Source organism: Nannospalax galili, unplaced genomic scaffold (genome assembly GCF_000622305.1).
Source record: "Nannospalax galili isolate Female #2095 unplaced genomic scaffold, S.galili_v1.0 scaffold169, whole genome shotgun sequence".
Lineage (NCBI taxonomy): Eukaryota > Metazoa > Chordata > Mammalia > Rodentia > Spalacidae > Nannospalax > Nannospalax galili.
The window spans coordinates 1,283,282-1,308,829 of NW_008360327.1; the positions used below are offsets into that span (position 1 = coordinate 1,283,282).

The 25,548-nt window shown below is 46.6% G+C and overlaps 1 protein-coding gene across 4 annotated transcripts in view; it reads left to right on the plus strand.

Moving 5' to 3' along the window:
* Nucleotides 1-25,548, plus strand: part of Zbtb7c (zinc finger and BTB domain containing 7C) — a 393,754-nt gene that overhangs the window by 274,879 nt on the left and 93,327 nt on the right. The window lies entirely within an intron of this gene.

A 25,548-nucleotide genomic window follows, 5' to 3' on the forward strand; every position in this document is an offset into this window, starting at 1 on the left:
AGAGTGTGTTAGAGCGGATGTGTGTGTGTGTTATTGTGTGTGTGTTGGTATGTTTTTGTGTGTGTATACGTGTGTGTGTGTGTGTGTGTGTGTGTGTGTGTGTGTGTGTGTGTGTATTGCTAAAAAGAGTCTGACCCCGGACTGAGAAGTCTGGATCTTTGGCTCCTGTCTGTACACAGCATCACATTTTGGGTTATGTGGTGGCCACGTGCCCCTTTGTCTCTGGCTGTAAGTACAGGAGCAAGCCCTTGTGTATAACCCGGGGTATGATTAATTTAATTATTTCAAAGGCCCCTTTGGTATTTCATGAGGGTCAGGCCCCTGGCTGTGGGCTTGAATACAACTGCAGCAGGTTTCAATAAAATCAATTAATTTAATTTTATTTGGTTTTATGTACTTGGAGCTGGTACCTCTTGAACTTGGTATGAAAATTATTGCAGAATAAAAATGCATATTAGTACTCAGAGCCCAGTGCCCTTGGACTCTTCATGGAGCCTGCAGTGTTGATCATAAAGGCAAATCCCCCTGACTTGGCAGGAGCTGTTGCCCACTGCCCACTATTAACCCCCTCCAAGGAAAGCAGGGTGGCCGGTGGCTGTTTGGAGCACTTTTCTCACTTTCTGAAGCACTTTCTGGCAACAGAATGAGTGCACCTCTATTTCCATTTTGCAAAATGGATTCAGGGAGATTTTGTTCAGCCTTGGTCCACAGGTTCCCAGGTGTGGCTGTTGCTGTTAACCAAATGAGCTAGAGGCAGTAATGGTATAGTGAACAGAAAGATCACCGGCTGTACCCCGGGAAAGACACATGAACCTATAGCAAGTACCTTCATTTCTGTTGTTTCCTTCGACTGTAAGGCAGAAGTTTGGCTCACTAGGGTCCTCCCAGCTGTAGGAATGATATAGGGGAGATAGCAGGCCTTCCTGGGCTGCCTCAGAAAACCTGTCCCATTTCCTTGCCACCAAAGAGACCCTAGTTCACAGAATGGTTGCTGAGAGTGAACACCCACCCTGCACCCCTAAGGTATGGCTTCTCCCCTCCCCATTCCTACAAGCCTGAGCAGCAGGGAGATGGGTGTGGCTCAGGAACCCTACTAAAACATCATCTGGCCAACCCTTCATTATAAAGCTCCACTTACAAAGCCACCAGCCAGGGCAGTAACCAGGTCCAGCCAAGTGCATGCTCATGGTCATTAAGGGGCAGAGATTTTTCACAGGGCTAACGTCCCAACTGGCCTTTCATTCCTTTCTTCTGCCAGGATGGGAGGTGGACAAGCCAGGATGGGGTGGGGGGTAAAGCTGAAGCTGAAGATGTTAGTCTTATAGTAGTCACTGACTGAGGAACACTTTGATCCCTTCATGAGCCCCAGTGGCTGCTGTCACCTAGCTCTGGTGGGAGAAGATTGAAGGGCCCATCTCCAGTCATCCCCAGGGACACCTGAGATCTGCTTACAGTCATACTACTGGACCCCAAGGATGGTCCTCAACGTTGACCCCCCACTACAGAATCTGGCCACCCCAGAGCTCTGATGTAGTAGCCAGGGAATCTGGCCTTCCCATCTCCACCTTCTTTCAAGGCCTGTGTACTTTTTGAGAGGTACCTACTATGTGCTAAGAGCTGCCCTGGACCCTGTCCTCACAGGATCCCATTTAATCCTAGCATTGACTTGGCAAGGTTGGTGTCCCCGAGGTGCTGGGATGGGGAAGGGATCAGTGTGCAAGAGTAGAAATACTTTTCTCAAGGGTATTTGAGAAATACCACTGGGCTGGGGGTCAACCTCATACCTAACTGCTGCAAGATTAGCAGCACCCTAAGTGGCCTCCATTGTGCACACACATACACGGCAGCGGCCCCAAGATTCAGCATCCTCTACATTCCCCTGCCCAACACAAATGCAGGGAAGAAGTTTTGATGACTGTTGTGAAGTCACAACTCCAGAAGCATGATTATCTCCATTTACAGGTGCAACAACTGAGGCAGAAGGAAGCAATGTGCCCAAGCCAAAGCTGGGCCACAGCCTTGCCCTACTCGCAGCCGTCGGTTTCGGGTGGAGGTGCTGCTGTTCAGAACCAGGGCGGTGTTTGGGGCTCAGGGTCAGCCACAGCTGGCACTGCCCACCACCCAGTGTTAGACGAAACCTGGCTGGAGGGATCCCGCCCCACTCTCCCGGGCAGCGCCGACCTCTCGACCGCGAGCAGGAGAGGCGCCGAGCCTTGGCCCTCCAGGGAGGCGGCGGGTGAGAGGTCGGCGCGGTGTGAAAATGCAGAGGAGAGGCCTAAGACGGGCGGGGTTCACAGGAGGGAGAGTCAGGGCGTCCGGGTGCTCGAATGCAAAGAGCCTTCAGGGCGCGGGGCTGAGCGAGAGCAGCCAGGGGGTGGAGCCTGGGGAGGTGTGGCTAGGGGCTGTGGGCGGGCCTAGAAGGTGGGGCAGTGAAGGCAGATAGGGGCGGGGCCATTGTAAAGGGGCGGAGCTCTAGGAGGTGGTGGCGCAACCGGGGTGAGGGCAGGGCCAGGGGAGCGAGCGGGGCCTGGTGAGGTGTGGCTCGGGACGATGGGCGGGCCCAAGAGTAGCGCTGTCCGGGCAGAGGTCCGGATGGGGTGAGGGCAGGGGTGGGGACAGGGTCAGAGCCGAGGGTGGGGCAAGGGGGCAGGGCCAGGGTAGGGAGCGCCTAGAAAGGGGCAGCGGGAGGGCATTTGTCCCTGCATTGGTGACAGGGCGGAGCAGCTGGGCTGATATCAGCTCCGGCCAGTGGGGCTGGAGGGGAGGGAGAGGCGGGGCAGCTCTAGGGGCGCTGGTGGCGAACGGGCGGCGCTGCCCAGCACTACAAATCCTTCCCGGCTCCGGGATCTTTTGTGAATCCTCCCTGTTGGGGTTAATTTCCCAGGGATGGTCCCACCCTATCTCCTGAGCCGCCCTCCCTCCCCTCCGAGGTTGGGAAATGGGCAGGCTCCTTGCCCTCCCAGCTTGCACCTCTCCTAGGGAATTCAAATCTGTGCACGCCCCTTTTTTTTCTTCCCCTGCCGGACTTCCTGGGCCTTCTGGGATTTAATTCAAGGTCTTCTAACCTTGGTTTCAGGCTCAGAGGCCAGTTCATCCTGCAATTGCGGCAGCACCTCCCATCCTCCTCAGTGCTCCCCATCTCCGTTACAACCTCAGATTCTACCAGGCTCCTGACAGCCTGAGAAAGGCAAGACCCTCACCCTTTTCTGGAGGTCTGCTTTGAGCATGCAGAACCCCCCACCCCATCAGAGATGACCCAACCCAACAATGTTTCTCTTAAATGGTTCAATCCCAGAGTAGAAACTTAGATTGAGAGGCAAGGAGCAGAGATACTTGGGCAAGGGAAGCCATTCATGAAACCTTCCTATCACATCAAGGCCCTTTTAAACTTACCCCTGCCCTCTTCCCGTGTCTCTCCCTATGTCCAGCTCAAGTCCTCATTCATCTCAAGACTGCATTTCCAGATAACAAACCTGTACCACCTGTAGCCTTGTGGAACTTGGTGCATCCATGCACTTGTATTTTACATGCCTGGATTTCCTTAACCAAGACTGTCACTACCTACACATTGAATGTTATTAAAGAACCAGACTCTTTAACAGAGCTGGATCACAGGCATCAGCTGCCAAGTACAAAGTTTAGTAGATGGAGTCCTTGAACCTCAGAAAGGGAAGCCACCTGCCTAAGGTCACAGTGCTTGCTTGCTGTGGCAGAGTTGGAACTCTCGCCAGCCTCCTAACTGTCCTAGAAGGCTTTAATATTATGTTAGGAATGTAGCATGACAAAGCAGATGCTCAGTGAATATTGATGAGGTGACTACCAGCTCTCAACAAGACAGGTGAACTAATATTGCTTTTAGAAGAAGTGAGAAGACCTTGGGCTGTCCAGGGGCACTTGGAATTCTAGTCCCTTCCCATCCTGAGTGACAGAAAAATGTTTCTCTGGGGCAGCCAGCCAATGGTGACTGTTACAGGAGCCTGGCATTCTCTTCTTTCAGTTCAAGCCTAGTCATTGTGCTGAGGACAACCGAGACTGAAGGGAAGTCTAAGTGTGAGCCAAAGTGGCAACTTCATATTAGAGTTATTAACGTGGTGACTCTTTTCTGTTCATTATGCTCAACCAATATCTGAACAGGTTGCACAAGACTGGAACATGTCTGTTCCTGCAGGGGTGCTTGTCATCCTGTAGGCCTGCCAGACATTGTGCTAGGAGACCATGGCCCCACAGATCTGAGGTCTTTGGGACTAGAAGCACCAGGTGTCGGCTCTGGGCTGCTGTGTGAACTGGCTGTCCTTCACACCTGTGGGTCCTACCTGCTGGGTATTGGCAGTTAGTGAGCACTTCTGTGGCACACACATGAGAGGAGGGATATTGGGGGAACAGTAAAAGCAGGAAAAATGCTAGTCAGACCTCTGCTATGAATTTTTAATAAAGTATTTAGAGAGGAACGAGGCTGAAATGAATGAGGAAAAACTTTTGGTGATAGGAGATTACTGAACCCGGACGCTACTCATTCGGAACCTGAGACTGCTGAACTTATGAAGTCTACCTGTGTGCTTCAGTTGTCAACTTGACACACCTGGGAAGAGGGGACCTCAGTGGAGACCTTGCCTCCATAGGATTGGCCTGTGGCCATATCTGTAAGACATTGTCTTACTTGCTGGTTGATGTAGGAGTGCCCAGCCCATTGTGAGCAGTACCACCCCTGGGCTTGTAGTCCTAGGTTGTATAATAAAGCAGGCTGAGCACAGGCCAGGGGAGCAAGCCAGTAGGCAGCATTCCTCTGTGGCCTCTAGGTTCCTGCCTTGAGTCCCTTCCCTGTTGTCCCTCAGTGATGGACTGTCACTTAGAAGAGTAAGAAGAAATAAACCCTTCCTCCCCAAGTTGCTTTTAGTCAGAATTTTATCACAGTAACAGAAAGTAACTAAGACAACCCTTGTACTATCTTTGGCCATAGAGTCCAAATGAATAAATTACCAATGAGCCTGTAATTTAGAGTAGGAAAGAAAGCACACTTGTATGACTTATTATGATGACAAATTTTGATCACAAGTAATTCAATACTATTTAGATTCATAAGCCTTTTATTTACAGATATTCATTGTGCACCTTCTATATGCCAAGCTACATGTTCTGTAAGGATTGCTTTACCAACTCTTCCTAAGAACCTGTGAGGTAAGAATGATTGGTCTCTCCATTTTACAGTCAAAGAAACTGAAGCTTGTAAGTGAAAGGTCACCAGGTTTCACACCAGGGCATCTGGTTCTACCATATCTGCAGATATTTTATGTGTTAGGACAAAGGAGATGAAAAGGAGGGGAAAGGGATAAACCACAACTCCTACCCACTCCAGAAGCTTCAGATCTAGTTAGGAGAGATAGACACAGGGCCCAGAGATTAGTTGATGTTCAGTAAATGAACTAATCAGTTAAACAGCATGTGAAGACCTTGATTGCACTTGTTGAGGACAGGGTTGGCTCCCTTTCATCCCCTACCCCTCTAGTGTTTGTGACTAGTAGACATGAAATAATGAACGGAACTTTGGGATGAGGCTAGGGACATAGTTCTGTTGGTAGAGTGCCTGCTTAGCATGCATGAAGTCCTGAGTTTAATCTCCAGCAACACATAAACCTGGTATGGTGGTGCATGTAATTCCAGTAATCCTAGTAACTAGAAAGTGGATGCAAAGGGATAAGAAATTCAAGGCCAGGGGCTGGAGAGATGGCTCAGGGCTTAAGAACACTCACTGCTCTTGCAGAAGACCCCAGTTTGAATCCCAGCACCCACGTGGCAGCTAACAACTGTCGGTAACTCCAGTTCCAGCGGATCTGACAGCCTCTTCTGTCCTCCAGCTCCAGGTGATCTGACAGCCTCTTCTGTCCTTACCTACATGCAGGCATAACACTCATACACATAAAATAAAAATAATAAATAAAAAATATATATTTTTTGTGTGTATTGTGTATTGCCTGCATGTAGGTAGGTGCACCCATGTATGCAATCCCCGCAGAGGACAGAAGAGGCTGTCAGATTTACTTTTTGTGTATTGTGTGTATGTGTGTATTTCCTGAGTATAGGTAAGTGCACCCGTGTCGTGCAATGCCGGCAGAGGGCAGAAGAGGCCGTTGGATCCCCTGGAACTGGAGTTACAGACAGTTAGCTACCATGTGGGTGCTGGGATTCGAACCTGGGTCTTCTGCAAGAACAACCAGTGTTCTTAACCACTGAGCCATCTCTCCAGCCCCATAAAAAATATTTTTAAAAAAGAAATTCAAGGTCAGCCACAGCTACATAGTGACTTCAAGGCCAACCTGGGATATAGGAGATTCTGTTGGAAGGAAGGGAGGGAGGGAAAGAGGAAGGGAGAGAGGGGAGAGAGGGAGGGAAAGCAATAGATTTGTGAACAGAGAAGCAGACATGGAGGGAGGGAGGGAGGGAAAGAAAAAGAAACAACCCATGACAGAGGAAAGGGGCTTTTTCCAAAGCAGAGAGGTTCCTGATCTGTGACCCCTCTGCACAGCTTTCTGATTGGCTGCTTGAAAGCACATGTAAGACTGAGAAAAAAGAAAGTAGAGGTTTTGATTGGGTCTTCCTCATCCCTCCCCACCCTTCTGTTCTTACTGCCAACCTCTGAGGAGATGCCACTGTACAGAGGGAACTTTCTCCTAGCCTGTCCCTTCCCCAGAAATAACATATCCTCCCCAAATCATCACTAATGTCAGATGCCTTCAAAGCCTCAAGATGGGTGGACAGGGAAGTGAGATGGAGAAAAGGCCATGCCTGACACTCTGACTCCTTCCCTTACCACATTCCTCTTTTGCAGCTGGCTCCCCTCTGAGTCCCCAGGGGCAGAGCCAGAGACATGGAGACACTCCATGCATTTATCAAATGAATGAACAGCGCAGCGTCCTGCCAAGTTGGTAATAAAATTTGAGAAAGTCTTATAAAAGAGGATCCATGAACCAAGAGAAGACAGGCTCATCAGTAGCCATTCAGAACTCTGCCCGGAGATGGGACAGCCTGGACTTGGCTGATGATGCTTGTGGTCCAGCTCTGGTAAAGATTCTGGCTATTCAGTCTGTTAAATGACATCCTAATGTGTGGATGATGGCACTCTCAGCCAAAGAGTTTCAGACTTATAGAAAGTATAAGCTCAGCCATGTACCATGCCCACCACAGCCACAGGGAGGGCTTCTGTTTTGCTGCTTGGCCCCAGAGCACTTCCTCCAAATTCATGAATGGGAGAGTCAAAAAAATGTAAGTTCCTCAACCTCTCCCAGCCCTCCAAACTCAGGAGGCACTGAGGACCGGGAAGGAAGAAGTACTTACCCAGAATCATGCACCCAAAGCCAAGACTAGTAGTAGACGCCTGCCTCATAACTTGGGACCCTGATCCTGTGGGCCCAGAGCTTTGTGGAATCACTACAGTCCTGTGGTCATCCAGTGGCTGATTAGAGCCAGAGTGATGAGAAAGCTAGTCAGGGCTTCTTTTTCCTGACTTCTCTGAAACCCTCCCCAAAGGCAAACCACCCATCATTTCTGATAAGACCCTTGGCAGGAACTAAAACAAATCCACCAAGAACAAATAGAAGGAGGAAGAGGGACAGAGCTGGGAGCACATGTTTCTCCCAGTGCTAACCTGAGCATATTTAACTTGTCAGTTTGTCCAGCCCAGATATCTTCTTGTTCCTGTTTGGCATAGGTTTATCCAGCCTATGTGTTCCTCTTTGGTGAAGTCTTCCTAGAGAAGAAGCAGAGACCGTCCCTGGGCACTGGAGAGATTTGCCAGATGTGTGCTCCCTCCCTTCCTTAGGCTCTAGCCTCTCTCCACCCTGCAGTAGTGACCTCCTTGACTGGCATTGAATGGGGTTGTCCTCCAGCGTGGGGTGCATATTTGAGCTCTTGCCATTGGTGTCTTTTGGTGTAGGGGCTGCAGAGGCAGACACTGGGCTGAAAGTTTATGCATTTGACATACTTATATGGCATCATGTATATGTCAGGGGCTGTTCTAGATTAGCTTATGTAATCTAGCCAGCAGCTACTATAAATGAAAAAAACAAGACAGACAGTGGCTAAAGACCTTGTCCCAAGCCATATAAGGAGTGATGGCAGGGCTAGGGCTCAGAGTCCCACTCCAGAGCTCATGCAGATCCAGGGACAGCCAGGCCCTTGCCAACTTCACAGCTCACTTTACCGACCCCATTGTCAGTTTTCTCCTCTGTAAAATGAGGCTAGTAAGTTGCTCTCCATTAAGTCCTGAGACAGTCACTATGGGAAATGTGGAGGGCTTCAGACAGGACGGCTAGCTCTAATCTCACTGTTTCTAGGTGGGGTAGAGTTACTTCCCTGTTGGCCCATCTCTCTGGAAGTCATCAGGGAAACCCTTTCTCCTATAGTCAACCCTACATCACACATAAAGTAGATATATTATTGGCATGATGTGTATATGAAACTTCATTATTACTGATTATTTTTGCTTATTGAAAAGCTCTTCTCCATAAGTACCCTCAGTTTATAGGAAAGACCATACAGGGGAACTCAACTGAGACCCTCAGGGCCCTGCCTGCCCATATTCCTTTGCCCCACTCCCATCCTTTGGAATTGTACCTTACCTGCCCTGGACCACCAATGAACTTTCAACTAAGTGAAAGTATAACCCTTCCTGTATGTTTCCTACTTTACCTTTTCATGTAACTTACCCACACAAAGATCATACAGGACAGGATTTGCCCGTTTGACAGACTGGCACACTGTGAGCTAGTGGCAAGTCCTATAGACCAAGAAAGCAGAGCCTCATGGAGCTGACACACCCATCTCCTCAGGACTCAGTCTGCAGTCAGCAAGGACTTTTGGTTGCCCTTCTTCATACCAACCTCAAGACCTGATTCCATTCCTGCTCTACTTTCCTTTACCTCTCTTGCTTCCTCAGTTTTTATATGTTTCCCTTGTGTTACAGACACATTCCTGTGTTGGTCTCAATCATTTTTAGATCAGGGTGGGGTATAAATATACATAACCCTCCCAGGCTGTTGATCATTTCACAGGTCTCTACAGAGGAGGCAGATTAGACCAAGGTGCCTTTTGTTACCTTAGGCACACCCCACTCCCTTAGAGGTAAAGTGAAGGTGTGGAGACACAGGGTCTCCCAGAAGCCCAGTGGCTGTGACAGGACAAGTATGCTGCTCTTCTCTGCCTTGTTAGGGTCACACAGCTTGGTGTGGACATATGACCTAAAACTCTGTTTTTATGAGGCATGGTGGCACACACCTATAACTCAAGCACTGGAGAGGTAGGGGCAAGAGAACCAGGAGTTCAAGACTAGTCTGGACTGCCTCAAAAAAAATAGTTTTATGTGATCTAGTTTGCACTAAATCTGTGACTCTCAACCTAAACAGAGGAGCCCAGGGATGCTCTCCTCCCCATTAAGATACCCATACCATTCAAATATTCTAGTGGAAAGAGGTCATTTAAAAGAAATAAAACCTCATATAACAGGCTAAGACTATGAGCAGTCTAGGGAAATTCTTTCCTTCGACTGCCTTCTGTGTCTGCCTTGAAGCCAAGAATCTGAGGGAAAATCAAATAATTTCAAACCACCAAAAGAGGCCACAGAACATAAGCCCTAACACATGTTCCCCTGAGGTGAGTAGGTCAAGTGGGAGCTAGGTGCTCTTGTTTTATGTACAATCCTAACATATTTGTCTTTCTGGTTCCCAAACCTTCATGGTACCTGATGGCAAATGGGTATGGAGGTAGAGGCCTGCTGAAGAAAAATCCATTTGGTACTAGATCTTGCCACATTTGGAGGCCCCGAAAGGCCGTACTGGTGAGGGCTGGTGCTGTAGGGTAAAGGTGTAGGGGTTCTTCAGTTTTCTATTATGCAAACCTCTTCAGATTCTTTAAACAGTGCTCCTGAAGATACCAGGACTGGAGTGTTTAGCAAGGTAGCTCAGAAGACCACTGGTTTAATTAGAGGATGGCAGCCCAAGGCTCCTGGAGGTAAGATGTGGCATAGGGTGGTGACAAACAGGGGGAGAATGAGGGAAAGTGCATCCTGGGAAAATGACCACCATGAGATGGTAAGGAAAAAAAAGGTAACAAACACATAAGGTGTCCCTCAATGCTTATGCGTTACTTTCAAGATTAAGAAAAAGTTTTCTGGGGCTGGAGAGAGGACACAACAGTTAAGAGCGCTGGCTGTTCTTACAGAGAACCAGGATTCAGTCCCCATCACTCACATGACAACTAACAACAGACTGTAACGTCAGAGGACCAATGCCCTCTTCTGGGGTTCTGTGAGCATTGCACTTACTTTGCACTTACATACATGCAAGCAAAACACCCATACACATAAAATAAAAATAGAATAAAGAAAAAAAAGAAACAGTTTTCTAAGATGAAAGAAAATGCCAATCAGGAGAGGACTATGGAGTCGAGAGAATGAGGGCCTTTGAGAACCAACAGGGAGACTGTTATGGAAGGAAGGCTATGTGGGGTCAGCCAGACTTCTAGGTCAGTGAGGACCACAACCACTCTCCCAGGTCACAGCCCAGTCCTCATCCTGCCCTTGGGCATGGTCCCATAACTCAGTGCCTCCACCTACAGAGTGCTTCTCTTGTCTGGGTCCCCAAAGGTCACTGGGTTATTTGGAAGGGGCCTGGGATCCATCTGCAAGCAACTTCCTCATGGTTGTTCAGATGGACTCCAAACCCAGGTAAATAGGTCGCACACCTGGAATCATACCAGCTCTGACCCCTGCCTGGCTTCTTAGAGCACTGGCTGCATGCTCTGTCACCAAGGGCCTCTCAGATTCTGTGTTCATCTTGGCATCTGGACTCTGATCTCAAAACTATAGTCCAGAAGACATGAATCACAAGTGCTTATATCCTGGACTGAGTGTCTCACGGTACACTAAGCCCCAGCTCTATGGCCAATGCCCCTTTTATGTAAGGCTTTGGGAATGGCAGCTGTGTGTTTGGATCATTTCTCAACACTTTAATGCAGCCTGACACATAACTTGTGTTCATTCATGTTTCCCTCCCTCCTGCCTCTTCTTCTTTCCATGACCTCCTTCCCTTCTCCCTCCCTTCCATCTTTCCTTTGCTTTTTGACCATGACAGGGGGCTTTGCCATGCCCTAGTCATCAGAAACTAACTCAAGCTAATCCTTATACCTCTAGTCCTTGCATTGCGCAGTGAAAGCCAGTAAAGCAGAGAGAAGATGGGTACAGTCCATCCCGGCACTGCTACCTACTAGCTGACCTCAGGCAGCTAGTTCTCTAAGCCTCTTTTTGCCTCAGTTCCCCATTAGAAAATGCACCTGCTGATACCTCAGAAGCTTGTTGAAAGGATGGAATTAAAAAATGAACTTGCAAGGCCTTTTATATATTGTTGGGCTCATATATATGGCCAATAAATGGAGAGTATTGGCATAATTATTTATTTGTATGGCCCATTAGCGTGGGTAATTTCAAATACATGCACTGCACTGTCCTTGTAAAGGCAATTGGAGCTGTAGGCTTAAGTCATTCAGGGTTCAGCCCTGTTATGGAAGACAGAGATGGAGTTGATCCAGACCATAGACCATCACCACTCTTATAGGGAGCCCAAATACCAGTCATTCTGTGGAACAACCCATCTTTCTTCTGGTACTGCTGTTGCATTCACAGCTGTTTGCTTTGGGACAGGTGACTCAACACCCCTGAGCCTCCAGGAGGCTGTAAATGGAAGCTATAGTGCTGCCCAAACTGCCAGGGCTGCTTCAAGAAGTAAACAAGATAATACTTGTAAAGTGCTTTGCACAGTGCTCAGGTGCTCAATAGGGATCCCTGGGAATTTTGTCAAATGTGTCCCATCTTGTGCAATAGACAGTTCTGGAAAAGTTGTGAAACCAAATCCCATTTCCCCACAAACTGACTTCATCACAGAATGAAGGTTTTATCTTTGCCTCCCATCAACCTTGGAAGGCAGCAACTCCTCCCAGCTCTGCTGTCACCCTCTCATGAAGTGGACAGTGCGAGCACTTAAGTGGTATAGTGACTCCTCACTGCCCCCATTTGTATGAGCAAATCTGTTTGTCTGATTGTTGTGACAAACGTCTATCCATCTCCATCTCATCTATCTACCTGTCAATCCATCTGACCTATCACATCTCTATCTGAGGTAGACCACCTGTAATTTTTTCCTCTCTGCCCACCATGGGCAAATATGTTTGATGTTTGTAATTCAACTCACTGACCATTCACCTGAATCTTTATTCTTAAAAATTTTGGAGTTCACAAACTGATGAATGACATGAGAAATCCCCAAGAAAAAGAAACATGTTCCCATACAATTTTTTTATTTAATATTTTTATTTTATGTGTATGAGTGTATTGCCTGTATTTAGGTAAGTGCACCTGTATCATGCAATGCCTATGGATGATAGAAGAGGCCGTCAGTTCCCCTGGAACTGGAGTTATGGACAGTTGTTAGCTGCCATGTGGATGCTGGGATTTGAACACGGGTCTTCTGCAAGAACAACCAGTGTTCTTAACCACTGAGCCATCTCTCCATCACCCCCATACTGTTTTCTTATATAGTTTAGCTAAGGGTTTAAGGAACCATTGATGCCTACGATGGGACACTGCTAGGTCTAAGGTCTTGATCTAAAATAGATACGGCCCAGTAGTTGCACATGGCTAATTAGGGATAAACTGATTCTCCCTCCCTCACTAGTTTTTAAACTCTAAAGCCTGGCATGTCAGCACCAGTCACCTGGCACCAACCATCTTCCCACTATATTGTCCCTTGTGTGCACCCATGGTTCTGACCAGGCTGGTTGGGTGGCTGGCCTTTGTCCTGCCCCCTGACTGTCACCTTACCTTTGTCCCATTGCTTCTCCATTTTCAATGACCACCTGAAAGTGCCCTCCCCCCCTTATCTGTATCCAACTCACAGTGCAAGTGTGCATGACCTCTCCTGCCTGATCAGAAGAAAGAGCATGAAGCTAAATAGAGAGGCCCTGCTCTCAAGACAGAAAACCCAGGAGGAGCTTAGAACCATGAGCTCCAAGTATGGCTGAGGTAGGAATTGGCAGAGAGATTCATATCCAGAATAGTGATCCTGACTTACTTTTCCCTCTGGTCTGATGGGAGATTGGAGACCTGGAAGTGGCAAACTCCCTGAGTCCCATCCCAACCCTGGCATTCAGCCACACCCACCAATTACCCACCCACTTCAGTCTGCATTCCCTGGGAAGCTTGTGAGAATGCAGATTTGGGGCTCAGATTCTGATTTTGTGGGTCCAAGTGGGGCCCAGAAATCTGCATCATACCCATCTCTCTTAGGTGAGCTGGCAGAGACTGAGAAGAGCCCCGTCCCTCAGTTACTGCACAGCATGATCAGCTGCTGCACTGCTGCTCTTTCCCAGTGAGACACAGCCTATGAAAAGCTCCACAGTTGCCTTGCCCTAGAACACATGCTAGGTAAACCTGCCAGACTGAAAGCTATTGCTTCTCTGCTAGCAGATGCCCCCAAACAGCCTCCAGAACCTCAAGCAAGGGCCTGGTCTCCCGGTTTCCTTCTGCTATGATTAACAGAGCCTGCTTTTGGCTTTGTTTGGCTTTCTCCCATTGCATTCAAAGTCCAAAAATATCCAAAGGCACTTTATCCAGTTCCTCATGATTAAAGCTGATTCCACAAGTGGTAAATGTGAGCTGAGTTCAGATCCTGGCTCCAAGTTGCTATTCTGTAAAAAGAGGAAATAATATACTGACTTTATAGGATTGTTGTTGAACATTAAAAGAAATAACATGTACAAAGCTCTGAGCAGTTATACAGCTACCATGATTATTTCCTGTCCCTGGGGCTGAACAGTGTGTCTTTTCTTTGATGTGGTTCTTGCAGGAGACCAAGTCCATTGTTTTGATCCTGTAGAGGCTATTTAGTTCTGCCGTGTCCCTTGGTCTATCCTAGACTATCTTGGACCTATTGAAAATGTCTAGTTTCAGTTCAAAGTTCCATGTCTCAGTGATCTTATAGTAGTATCAGGGTCATTGTGCAGAGCCTCACCACCCTCTCCAGTCTTTCTGACCCTGTGGAAGGGCTATGGGCAGCTCAGCCACACTCGGTGACCTACTGATTGGCACAATGGGTGAGTCAAATCTTTGCCTGAATGTACTGGAGCCCGCTAGAGCAGATGCTGTTCTGGAAGGTATCATAGCTCCATTTGGTACCTGATGCCTCAAAGAGACTGCAGGTATGCCTCTTTTTCCTATCCACCCATCAGTCAACTATCCTTCTACCCACTGTACCTCCTCACCCAATCACCCACACTCACCACCTATAACCTCACTCACTTGTGTGTACACACACAAGCCTGCCCTTATCTTCCCACCGCTGTGATGACCTTTCTTCCTCCTGGTCAAGCACTAGCAAAGGGAAAAGTGAGCAAGATGGCAGAATCCAGTTTAGGATGCAGGTGGATGACAAAACCTCACAGCTGATGAACAGGACAGAAGCTACTAGCATACAAGGGTACACTAGTATTTTCTATTGAAATGTAAACTTGCCTTCTATAGTCACCCTCACTTTCTGATCAAAGATAGTCAAGGTAAGATTATTCTTGTTTATGAAATAAGTCTGGTCTTGTTAGATTTGGCTAGATTACATGCATGGGCACAGCAAGAATGGAACTGAATTTGTTTGGCTGGAACTTGGCTTAGGGACTCTCAGGTTACATCTTGACAAGCCTCTCGTGGCTGGGAAGTAAGCTGGGACCTTGCCCCAGGAAGTGACCTTCATTGTTCATGTGTGAGGCTGGAGACCCTACAAGCTTGGGGCCAGGCTGATTTTCCCAAGAGGGCTTTGTGAGCACTGGCTCCAGGAAGTTACCCTTGGCTCATCAGGAATGCAGGTCCATGTCTGATGCCTCATCCTCATAAGTGATGTTCTACCCAGTTCTAGAAACAACCAGTGTTTCCAATCATATCCTGTTACAAGGAGTTACAAATTTGTACAAATAATTTGATTCTCCTTCAAATGAGAACATTCTGAATTATGGACAGATTAGACAAGGAGAAAAAGGTAAATGTTTCATTGCTGTTTATGATCTACTAAGTGGCTGTAAGTTACAGATAGCTTAAAGGAAAAGGAAAAAAGAGTTCCTTAAAAGCCAGCAGCAGCATCTCAAACAAAACCCACAATCATCCTTCATCATTTCATTCAGTCTCCTGAAATTAATTCTGGTTTTGCTTTATCTTGGGTTAGCAGGTTTATAAACACAATAGCTTCTCTCCTAGAAGATCCTGATTTGAAGTTACTAAAGCTATGCCACCAGAGGCCTGGATCCCAGACAACCTGTAGTTCTTTCCATGCACCTCTGAGAAAGTCCCTTTTTGTTGAAGACAAAGTACTCTGGGAATGGTTGGTGGCAAATGCTTTTGGAGAAGAATCAGGATAAAATAGAAACTCTCCATGTGTGACAACAGAGTAAAAGGGTCAAGGTCAAAGGTCTAATGAGAGTTCATTTGCTAGGAAGTTTGGTTACTTCTGTGGCACACAGTGTTTGAAAACAATAATCAGATAACATTATAGCACCAGATAACATGATAACATTATACCAGGCATGTCATGAACAGCAAGGATATTCACATGTCTCCAAGACCTTTATACAGTTTCTAAAATATTTACACTAATAATATTTACCCATACAAATACATAGGAAAAGTTGGATATATTTTCTTGACAATATTTTTCATAAAAGTCAACTTACCAAATAAAAAATTGTCATTTTGAGACAGGATCTCATACTATAACCCAGGCTGGTCTAGAAATCACTATGTAGCTAGCCCAAACTAGCCTAAAACTCCAATCAGTCCTCCCGCTTAGCCTCCCAAGTGCTGGGATTACAAGCATGAGCCACCAAGCCTGACTCCTAATCGGTTTTTAAAAATATCTTTGCTTACAAGGTCATAGAAAAAGTCCTTTATAATAAGTTCACTGTCAGCATTTCAGTATTGAAATAGACAATTGTCTATCACATATACACAAGGAATTTTATAGCAGACTAGTAAATTTATGAATATATCATCTCACATTTCTTTTTGGTCTTTTTGAGATAGGGTCTCCCTATAGTACCATCTGGCCTGGAACTCACTATATAGACCAGGCTGTCCTTGAACTCACAGAGATCCACCTACCTTTGTCTCCCAATTGCTGGAATCAAAGGTGTGCGCCACCACTCCCAGCTCACCATCTCACATTTTCGTAGGTATACGCTGTTTCATTGTACAAGCCCCATATAGTAAAAAGAACATGTTTATTAACAAAGTCAAATATATGTAGCCTCTCTGTACTGTATAAAAATAGGACTCAAGGATATATAAACATAAATTTGTGCTTAGTGATTAGTATATTTCAATAGTTTGTCTTGCTTAGAAATGACATAGGCACTTAATGAATATTTATTGCTTGATTTAATTTAGCATAGATCTAAAGTTGCAAACTACTTAAAAGATTTTGAAAACTATTTTAGCCAACCTACAACATAATAATTATTATTTGAAAGTCCCATTCATAAAATTTATTTTTATCCCACTTACATTCAGTATATATGTTATCAACAATTATGCTTTGATTATTCATGAAAATATATGGTATTAAACAAAGCTGACCATTACCTTAAGTTGTTTCTTGTCAGCTTTTTTTTACAACACATGTATGTAAGGCAAATATAAAAAAAATCATGAAAGAAAAATGTGTACTATATTCTTGTATTATATACTTATGAGACCTGTGATGAGGGTGACACGTGTATTATACTTAATGCTGGAAACTTAGAAGACAAAGCTAGTTGTAGTAAACCAACAATATTAAAATAACTTTATTTGTCAAAAATTTGCCTATACATGAAAAAACATTTGAATAAACTAATGTATTTCAAAGTTCAGGGAATAATCACTTACAGTAGTATGTTCCAAGATCCCCCACTGAATACCTGCAAAACAATACCAACCTTTTTATGTACTATGATTTTTTTCCTCTGTTTACATACTTATAAAAAGTTTAATTTGTAAATTAGTCACAGGGCAATATTAACAACAAATAACTAATAATAAAATAGAACAATTGCTACAATATACCACAACAAAACTTAGGTTAATGTGGGCTCTATTCTTGAAATACCTTATTGTACTGTGACTTGATGATGGACGATTATAGTACAGTGCTGACATGATGAGATGAACTGAGGTGAGCAACACAGGTATAGTGTTCTAACTTTAGGCTTCCATTACTTCCATTGATCCCCAGGATGTCACTCTGTATGGTATGATGAAATCTCATAACTTCCCATTTTGTCATGCCTGGGATGTGAGTTTTCCCATTGTCTAGTGTGTCCACAATGTGTATGCTACCCACCCACCAGTTATTTAATAGCCATCTCAATTATCAAATCAGCTATTGTAGTATCACAGTGTTTGTGCTCAATTAACCCTCATTGAAAACGTAATGAATTGTTTAGTTCTGGAATTTTCCATTTAATATTTTTGGATCCTAGTTAACTGTTGAAAGGTAAAACTATATAAAGTGAACCCACAGATAAGAGAGGATTAATCTGCTTTACATCTAAGCCAATTTGAATAGAGCTGTCTTAAACGGTTTTATAAATTAATTTGATAATACCATCTGGTGGTAAAGAATATTTCATATATAAGAAATGCAAACATGAATACTAAACAGATACAAATAGAGACTGTAGTCTTGATTCTAAAGTTTTGACCTTAAGTTGTGCAAGCATAGCAATGCAAAACTGCTTGGTTTACACATCTTAGTTGGGTTGGCTCTTGTCTTTGCTCCACTTCCTATTTTCCTCCCAGTTAGTTTCTGACAGATAGAATGAGCTGAAGTTCTGTGCTCAGGAAAGCCAGAGCTCCTCGTGACCAGTATTTATGGGAGGGTGCCCTGATACATCATTATTGGGGTTCCCTCAGTGGGGTCAGCAGTCTGAAGTTCAAGTGATTGTGAAATGCTCAGGGGCTGGAGTAGGGGAGTAAACTGGCGGGGTGACAGAGATGCAGGAGGGAGGGGCTTGCAAGGGGCACATGGCCCAGTTAAGAGAACTGAAGGGGAGATTGAAGGAGATAAAGGAGGAAGAAGGGCAGAAGTTACTGAACTTCAGAAGTATCCCTAGTCTAACCATGCCAACAAGTAGAGAAGTGGACAGAGTTGATGGCATAGGGGTGTAAGCTCAGCAGGACTTCAAGAGGGAGTTAGTCAGCTAAGAAGCTCCCTTGTTTTTAACTAATGACACTTCTCTAACAGCACTCTAATCCAGCCTCTGTCTTATAATCAGACATGCCTAGGATTCTAACCCAACCTCTGTTGTTTGCCCCAGACTGTATTCCAGCTTCTAGACTGGATGCCTCACAAAAGAGCCAGGAAGTTCCTTCCTGCTCTGACGTTAGGGAATAAATCACAAGGAAAGAGCTAGGGATATTTCCATCCAGGAAGATTTGTGTTCAAACAAGAACCTTTCACCCAAAGAAATCTGGAACTCGAACTCAGTGTCAGAGAGTATACTCAGAAACTTGAGTTCTCTAAAATGTGCCTTGGTGGGCTATTGTCTAGAACATTGTATTGGATCAAAAGTGGGGTTTTCTGATCACTCCATCAAAGGAGCAAATTTGGAGTACTGAGTCTGAGGATCAGAGTTAAATGCGTCACCTTAGCTATTAAAGAAAATAGTTACTCATTCAGTTTTTAAAGTGGTTAAGGAAGACATTACTGGGGACTGTTATAATCAGATCATCACCCATGTTCTTGTTGTAGTTGTAGTTAAGCCCAGTTGCAACAAGGGAGAGAAACTGGGTTCAGTTCTAAAAGTAAGGACACAGACTGAGTTACAGTAGAGAGCACAGTGCTGCGGATGGAAAATACTAAGAGAAAACATTGAATTCTTGCCAAGCTAACAATAGGATTCTCAATGAAGAGAGCCAGGGTGACTAGATATCACCGGTGGGGTGGGGAGGTTTCTCCCCAAACAGGAGATTTTTGTTGAAACTGGCCTGGGCAGACCCAAGACAAAGCTCAAGAACTAGGCCTAGTTGAGAAGAGGGCAGAAGGGGCCTGTTGAAAGTTTGGTTAAGGATTGACTCTTTACACCCAGAGAATATTTGTTATACCCAAAAGGTTCCAGTAACCTGACTGGGCAATGGGGCTTCACAGATGCACAGGGACCCAGGGACACAGGCCTGCTTTCACCGTGTTTACCCAAGGGAATGTGGGTCATATCTGGAGTGCAGCTCCCTCCCCAGGGAGCCTGTTCTACACACACAGCATAGTCATTTAATGTTTGGAAAATCCATGACTTGCCTAGATCAAAATTCTTAGTTCATTTTTGTCTTAATTTTAAAATAAATGTTTCTTTAAAAAATATTGTCTGTAAGAAGCATGGAGGTAAGCCTCCTCCATTGGGAGAAGAGCAGCATTGGGCAGGGAATCAGACCTACTCCCAGGGTGACCTTGGGTAAATCACCTCCCCCATCCTCCACCCCATTTCCTCACTGTATATGGAAGCTGTAATTCCTCCCTCCTGATGTTTCAAGGTGGGGATCAATTGAGGTGAGAGGTTATGTGCTAAGGTAGGAGCTGAATTGTGCACCAGAGTTTACTCACGTGCTGTGTTTATTGTTCCTCTGGTAGAAGGAGGGGCAAGCCTCATAGGTTTCTTTGCCACTTTACAGTCAAAGCCTGAGTCAAGGTGAGATAGAGTAGGTAGTGCATATCTACAAAAGGAGAGAAAAGGAAAGAGGGGAAGGGGGAGGAAGAGGAAGGAGAGAGGCAGGGAGAAATAAGGACACTGTCTCCCCTAGCTGGTTGTATCACCCCCCTTTCCTGCCACTGCCCCACCTTGACCAGGATATGACCTAGCCTCCTCCTCCGCTCTACTGCCAGCCTGCTCTGGTGGTGACAGGCTAGCCCCACCCCAGACAGGCTTAGCTCAATCTTCTGCCTGGCACCCTCCCCTCCTCCTCCTGACCTGGGTGCCATGCAATCTGGAAGAGAGGCCCCAGAAGAGGGCTAGGATCCTTTCCTTCTTCCTGCTTAGCATGGAGCCAGCTGAGCTCAGAGCCTAGCCCTGCCCCTGTGGCTTAGCTCTGTCCCTGTGCCCCAGCCCAGCAGGGTTCTTTTCCTCATTTTTTCCCAGGTGAACACTACTCCAGCACCCATGCTTAACCAACACCTCCTTTCTGAGGCTCCCCAGTCCCAGACAAGCATGGACTGGCCCAAGTGCACTGGAGAAGTGGGAGGCAGGCTCTACAGGTATCCAGTCCTCCTCTCTGGAGCCTTGGCACCTCACCCTTATCCTCCAACTCCCATAGGACTGGGCAGCCCAAGGCTAGCCAACCCCAGGGGTCTGCCTCTCTTGATGATCACCAGTATGCTTGAAGGAGTGGAGTTTGAGGACTTTGGCAATGACTTGGCCTGCCACTAAAATACTGCAGAACTGTATGCAGCTATCAGGTTCTGATAAGCTGAGTCACCACATGCAGAACTATTGAAGTGGAGCTTAGATTCTGTTTGTGACTCCCCCTTTGTTCTCAATACTAAACAGCAATGAATTCTTGTTTCAAATTGGCTTTTAATACATTTTAGTAAGCTCTGACTGTGATCTGAGGGACAGCACAGTATGATGTCAGAGACCCCTAGGGCTTCAGAGTCTGAAGGTCTTGGCTGGTCAGACATGAACTGGGAGGAACTACCAAGGAGAGGCTGTTCCACCCTCACAGGAGGAACCTCTGTTGGAAGTGCCACCTCCTCCTAGGCTCCCATTCCAAGTTTTCTGTTTTCCTCAAAATTTAATTAAATGCTTCAGGGCTAGGCGTTGAATCGCATGCCTTTAATCCCGGCACTTAGGAGGCAGAAGCAGGCGAATCTTTGTGAAATTGAGGCCAGCCCTGTCTACATAGTGAGTTCTGGGCCAACTGGCACAATAAAAAGAGAGAAACTGCCTCAAAAAAAAAAACAAAAAACCCCAAAACACACACACAAAAAAAAGGCAAACACACTAAAAAATTGATTAAATGATTGCTGTGCACCTAACAAATTCAAGGTGGGATGTTCAGTGACTGAAATGCAGTGTGGGCTGTTCAGAGGGGAAGAAAGAGAGAGAAGTCAACTGCCCTTGACTGCTTGCTGCAATGCCACAAATATTCACCTGTCTACTTTTGGGCAACCTCTTCTTGGTTTTATGAATTTTCTCTAACAGGGAAGAATGTCATATAGTTTTAAAGAGAATCTGAATCTTAAAATCTGAAATCTTACCAGAGTTTTCATTATTGATGTTTCCTTTCTGCCACTCACTTTTTAATCTGGGCCTCAGTTTTCTCATCTGCAAAGGGGTACAGCTCCTTTTGCGGCCTACTCTCAAGGAAAAGGCCAAGTGAGATAATGGATTTAGGGCTGGGGATGTGCTCAGTGGTAGAGTGCTTGCCTAGAATTCAGGGAGACCTAGGTTTAATCCCTAGCACTACCAAAAAATAAAAATAAAAATAAAAAATACATAAAACAGCTTTAGAACATGGTTGAAAAGTTGAAAAGAATGCACTCTATGCCTCTGTGCATTCCAGTAATCACTATCGTAGGTCCGGGCCCTCAGAGCTGATGCACTGAGAGAAGAGGCAACTGGGATAGAAACGGCTATGCTGACTCTGTCTCCTGACAAGCTCAATTTCTACACTTGTGTGGCCTGTCAGCAGTGGAGCAGTGGCAGGAGAGTATCGGGAGCATTACTAAGTCTTGTATCATGACTGTAAGAATACTTTCAGCCCTATCAAGTTGTCTTGGACAAAAAGTCTGCAGGTTTTCAAGCCTTCCTACAGCCAAACCCAGAGCACTGTAGCCAGGATTCCTCTTGTTTGTCATCCCCTTCGGCAAGTTCTTGTGGGATGAGAGCAGGCCTGATTGTGGGGTATCCATGCTGGAAGGACTTGGTGCTCATCATTGTGTGCATGGTTCCCATTTACAGGGGTGAGGGTGTGGCTCTAGAGAGACACACGACACCACCAAGGACACAGAAGAGCCTCAGGAGCACACAGCGTGCCAGTGGCAAAGCCAAGTTCTTTCCAACCCTTGTGCTTTCCAGACTGTGAGTTCTCTCAATCAGCAACTATCTCACTCAGCAGCCCCCATACCAGGCATGAAAGATACTGGCTCCTCACCCTCAGGGAGCCTCTATTCCAGAGGAGGGACAAAGAATGTGATCAACAGAAGCATGCAATAAAATAAAGTATGTAAGTGACATGGTGCTTTGATCAAAGGCCTGAGATGTAGGACCGGCAAGAAGGGGAAGTTCCTGATTTATCCGTGTGGTGTGGAAAGCCCTCTCTGAGGAGGCGAGGTTTCTGTGAGACCTGAGATGGGGGAGAGCATTTCAAGTCAGAGAATCAAAACCAAGTCCCATAGCAGGAAAGAAAGGGAATGTGACCCATCTGCCTGTGACAGGAGTATGGAGGGGGTGCAGTTTGGAGAGAGATTTGCGATGTCTTATGGTCTTGGTGTACAGGCGGCAGAACATTGCAAGTGTCCTGCACATGACCTCATTTTTATCCCCCAGTGCTGGTGATTGAATCTAGGACCTCATGTATGCTAGGCAAGCACTCTACTACTGAGCTATCCCACCAGCACCAGATTCTTATTTTAATCAGATTATGTGGACAGCCATGTGGTATGGAGCTGAGGAACAAGGCAGGAAGGGGTCAGGGAGATGGACTAAGAGGTCCTTGCAGAAGTCAATGTGAGGGCTTAGGGGCATGGTCTGGGAAGTAGTGGCAGAAAGAATAAGTTTGCAATCTATAGTAGAAACAGACTTACTAGTGGGAGATTTAGCTATGGACAAGTCAGGGGGCAAGATTTGACAAAGAAGTTACCTCCAACTTGAATGGCACTAGTTTCCCGGTGCCAAGGGCAATCTCCAGAGCTGTGTCCAGGTCCAACCTTCTGGATAATAATACCCTCTGAGACCAGCAAGAGACATTACTCATGTCCATCAGGTGGAGAAACTGAGACACACATGGGCCAAGCTCAGCTCTTTAGGGAACCAATAGTATAAGTAGACATAGAGCTAGGGTTTGAACCCCAAGGTGGCCTTCAGGCACCAGGGCCATGAAGAACGAGGTCTAGCGACCAGTTTTGTGAATTATGCAGTGTTACCTTGAACAAGTTAGATTTCTTAGAGCCCCAGTTTTCTCCTCAGTGTAATGGGAATGCAGTGGGAGCTGCCTTGTAGTGTTGCTGTGAGGACTCAGTGAGGGACTAGACTCTCAGCAGATGTGTTGCTGTATTTGGGGTACACAGCTCAGGTATGAGTCCCTCTCTTTATATCTGTGCATGCAAACAGTGTGCCCCTGTGTGGCTTGTGCATGAAAGCTGCCTGTGTGCGCCCCCCTAGCACAGCAACAAGCAGGCCCTGCCTGGGTTTCAGGTAAGGACAGTAGCTCATTTGCCTGTAGGGCTTCTGCATGTCCAGAGCCATTGGCTGAGGTAGGAGCCCAGGATTGTAGCAGAGGTGGCTTGAGGGACAACAGGAGTCAGGATGCCTGTGAAGCTAGCGTGCTTTCCAGTGCTCTGGCTGACCTGATGTGGGAAGGCAGGGCAAGAGTGAGGGGTGGAAACCAGATGGTGGAGGGCAGAAGGGAGAGAGCAGAGGAGCTGGGTAAGAGGGAGGGGCCACAGAGGGCCAGAAAGAGGAAGGAACCAGCTGACAAGGAAATGTACAATCACAGGTCTAGAGTCTGCCCTGCCCAGGCCCCCTTCTGTGTGGCTTTGGGAGCCTCCCTTATGCCCCCTCTGCCCACCCCATCTTCTCTGACTTGCCTTTATGTTCCTGTTCCCAGGAGGCAGCTGGCACAGAATGAGGCTGGAGGGGTGGTGCTCCCCATTTTTTTTTTTTCGCCCAAAGCTATTCCAAAGGGAGTGTCACAGCAGGGCACACACAGTGATTAAGAAGGAGGGAGGCGTGACACTGACTGTCCACTGCAGGACCCAGCGGGTGGGCTGGACAGTAGCCAGCTCTCCCCCAGGCTCTTGGCTGCAATAGTAGTGGCCCTGGCACCACCCTTTGGCCTACTCAGACAGTCCCTCCAGAACTGGCTAGAGCCCTGTTGAGGAGAGGCAGTCACCTCCTTTCTCCCACTCCTTCCTACCACAGCCCTCTCAAATCCCCTCTGTCCATTCTCTCTCCCTTCCCTGCCCCCCTCTCAGCCTATAACCTGCTCCAGCTGGCTTTGAAAAGGTGTCCCAAGCTTGCCTCTCTGAAAAGCAGGTCCCACCCTGTACTGAAGCTGTGTCCATAAACTGGCTCCACCCTACAGACCCTAGCCTGATATTTGACCCATTGAGAAGACCCTTTGAGCCAGGCCACCTGTCCACTTGACTGTGGCTCCACCTACAGCCTTCACTTCCCCATGTTCCACCCACATGCCCTCCTGCTCACAGCTGCATAAACTTCTGGCCTGCCTGGCTCACCTCCCCCTGGAGCCCTGTTCACATAATCCTGCCTTCTAACTGTTCTGGGCTCTTGGCCACTGCAGAAGTCACATCCCACTCCTTAGGGGATGCTGCTTTTATGCACTTTGTACCACACTTTCCAGTCTTCCTTTGCTTTATCTGACCCACAGAGGAGGCCCAGTGGCTCTCACCATACTCTCCCCACTCATGGCTGCTGAGGCAACCCCCTTGGGTGGGTGCACAACAAACATTTCCAGACTGGTACCAAGTCCATCAAGATCTTGTTTTGGTACTTTTACCTGCCCAGGTCTGGGAGTAGCACATAGTTCCCCTCGATCAGAAATTTATATAACTAGTGACTTTGTGGACAAAAGGATTTGACTTTTCATTCTTTAGCTTTTTTCCTAGGAATATGTGGGGGGTTGTTGTTGTTGTTTGGTTTGGGGGTTTTTTTGTTTTTGTTTTTCTTGGGACAGAATCTCCTTGTAGCCCTGACTATTCTGGAACTAACTATGTAGACCTGACTGGCCTGGATTTCACAGAAATCCACTTGCCTCTGCCTCTTGAGTGCTGGGGTTAAAGATGTGCACCACTGCGCCCAGCTTGAGTATATGGTTTTTGATAACGATGACGATGACAGCCATGATGATGTCATTCACTCTTGAAAACTATCTGCTCTGATGAAGTGTTCCCTTCTTTCCCTTATTATCCAGTTCCCTATCCTAGTGCTCCCACCCTCTGTTCCCCAGCACACTAGCTCTTCTCCTGTGCTGCCTGCTGGGCTCTCCTGCTAATGCCTGGAGGAGCTGATAAGTTCATTCCAGGTTATATGGGAACTCCTGCCCCCAGCCCTATGGGTTTTATCAGTTTCAGGGAGAACTACAGAGAGATTCTTCCTGTCCATCTGGGGTGGGCTATCCACAGGGCACACCCCAAGAAGGCATGAATCATTAACACTCAATTTCAGGGGCTACCTGATGAAGATGATATTTTAGTGGAAACATCTTTTGAGGGCTCTGCAGCTCATGAACCCAGCTCCATCTCTTCATGGGTTATGCCA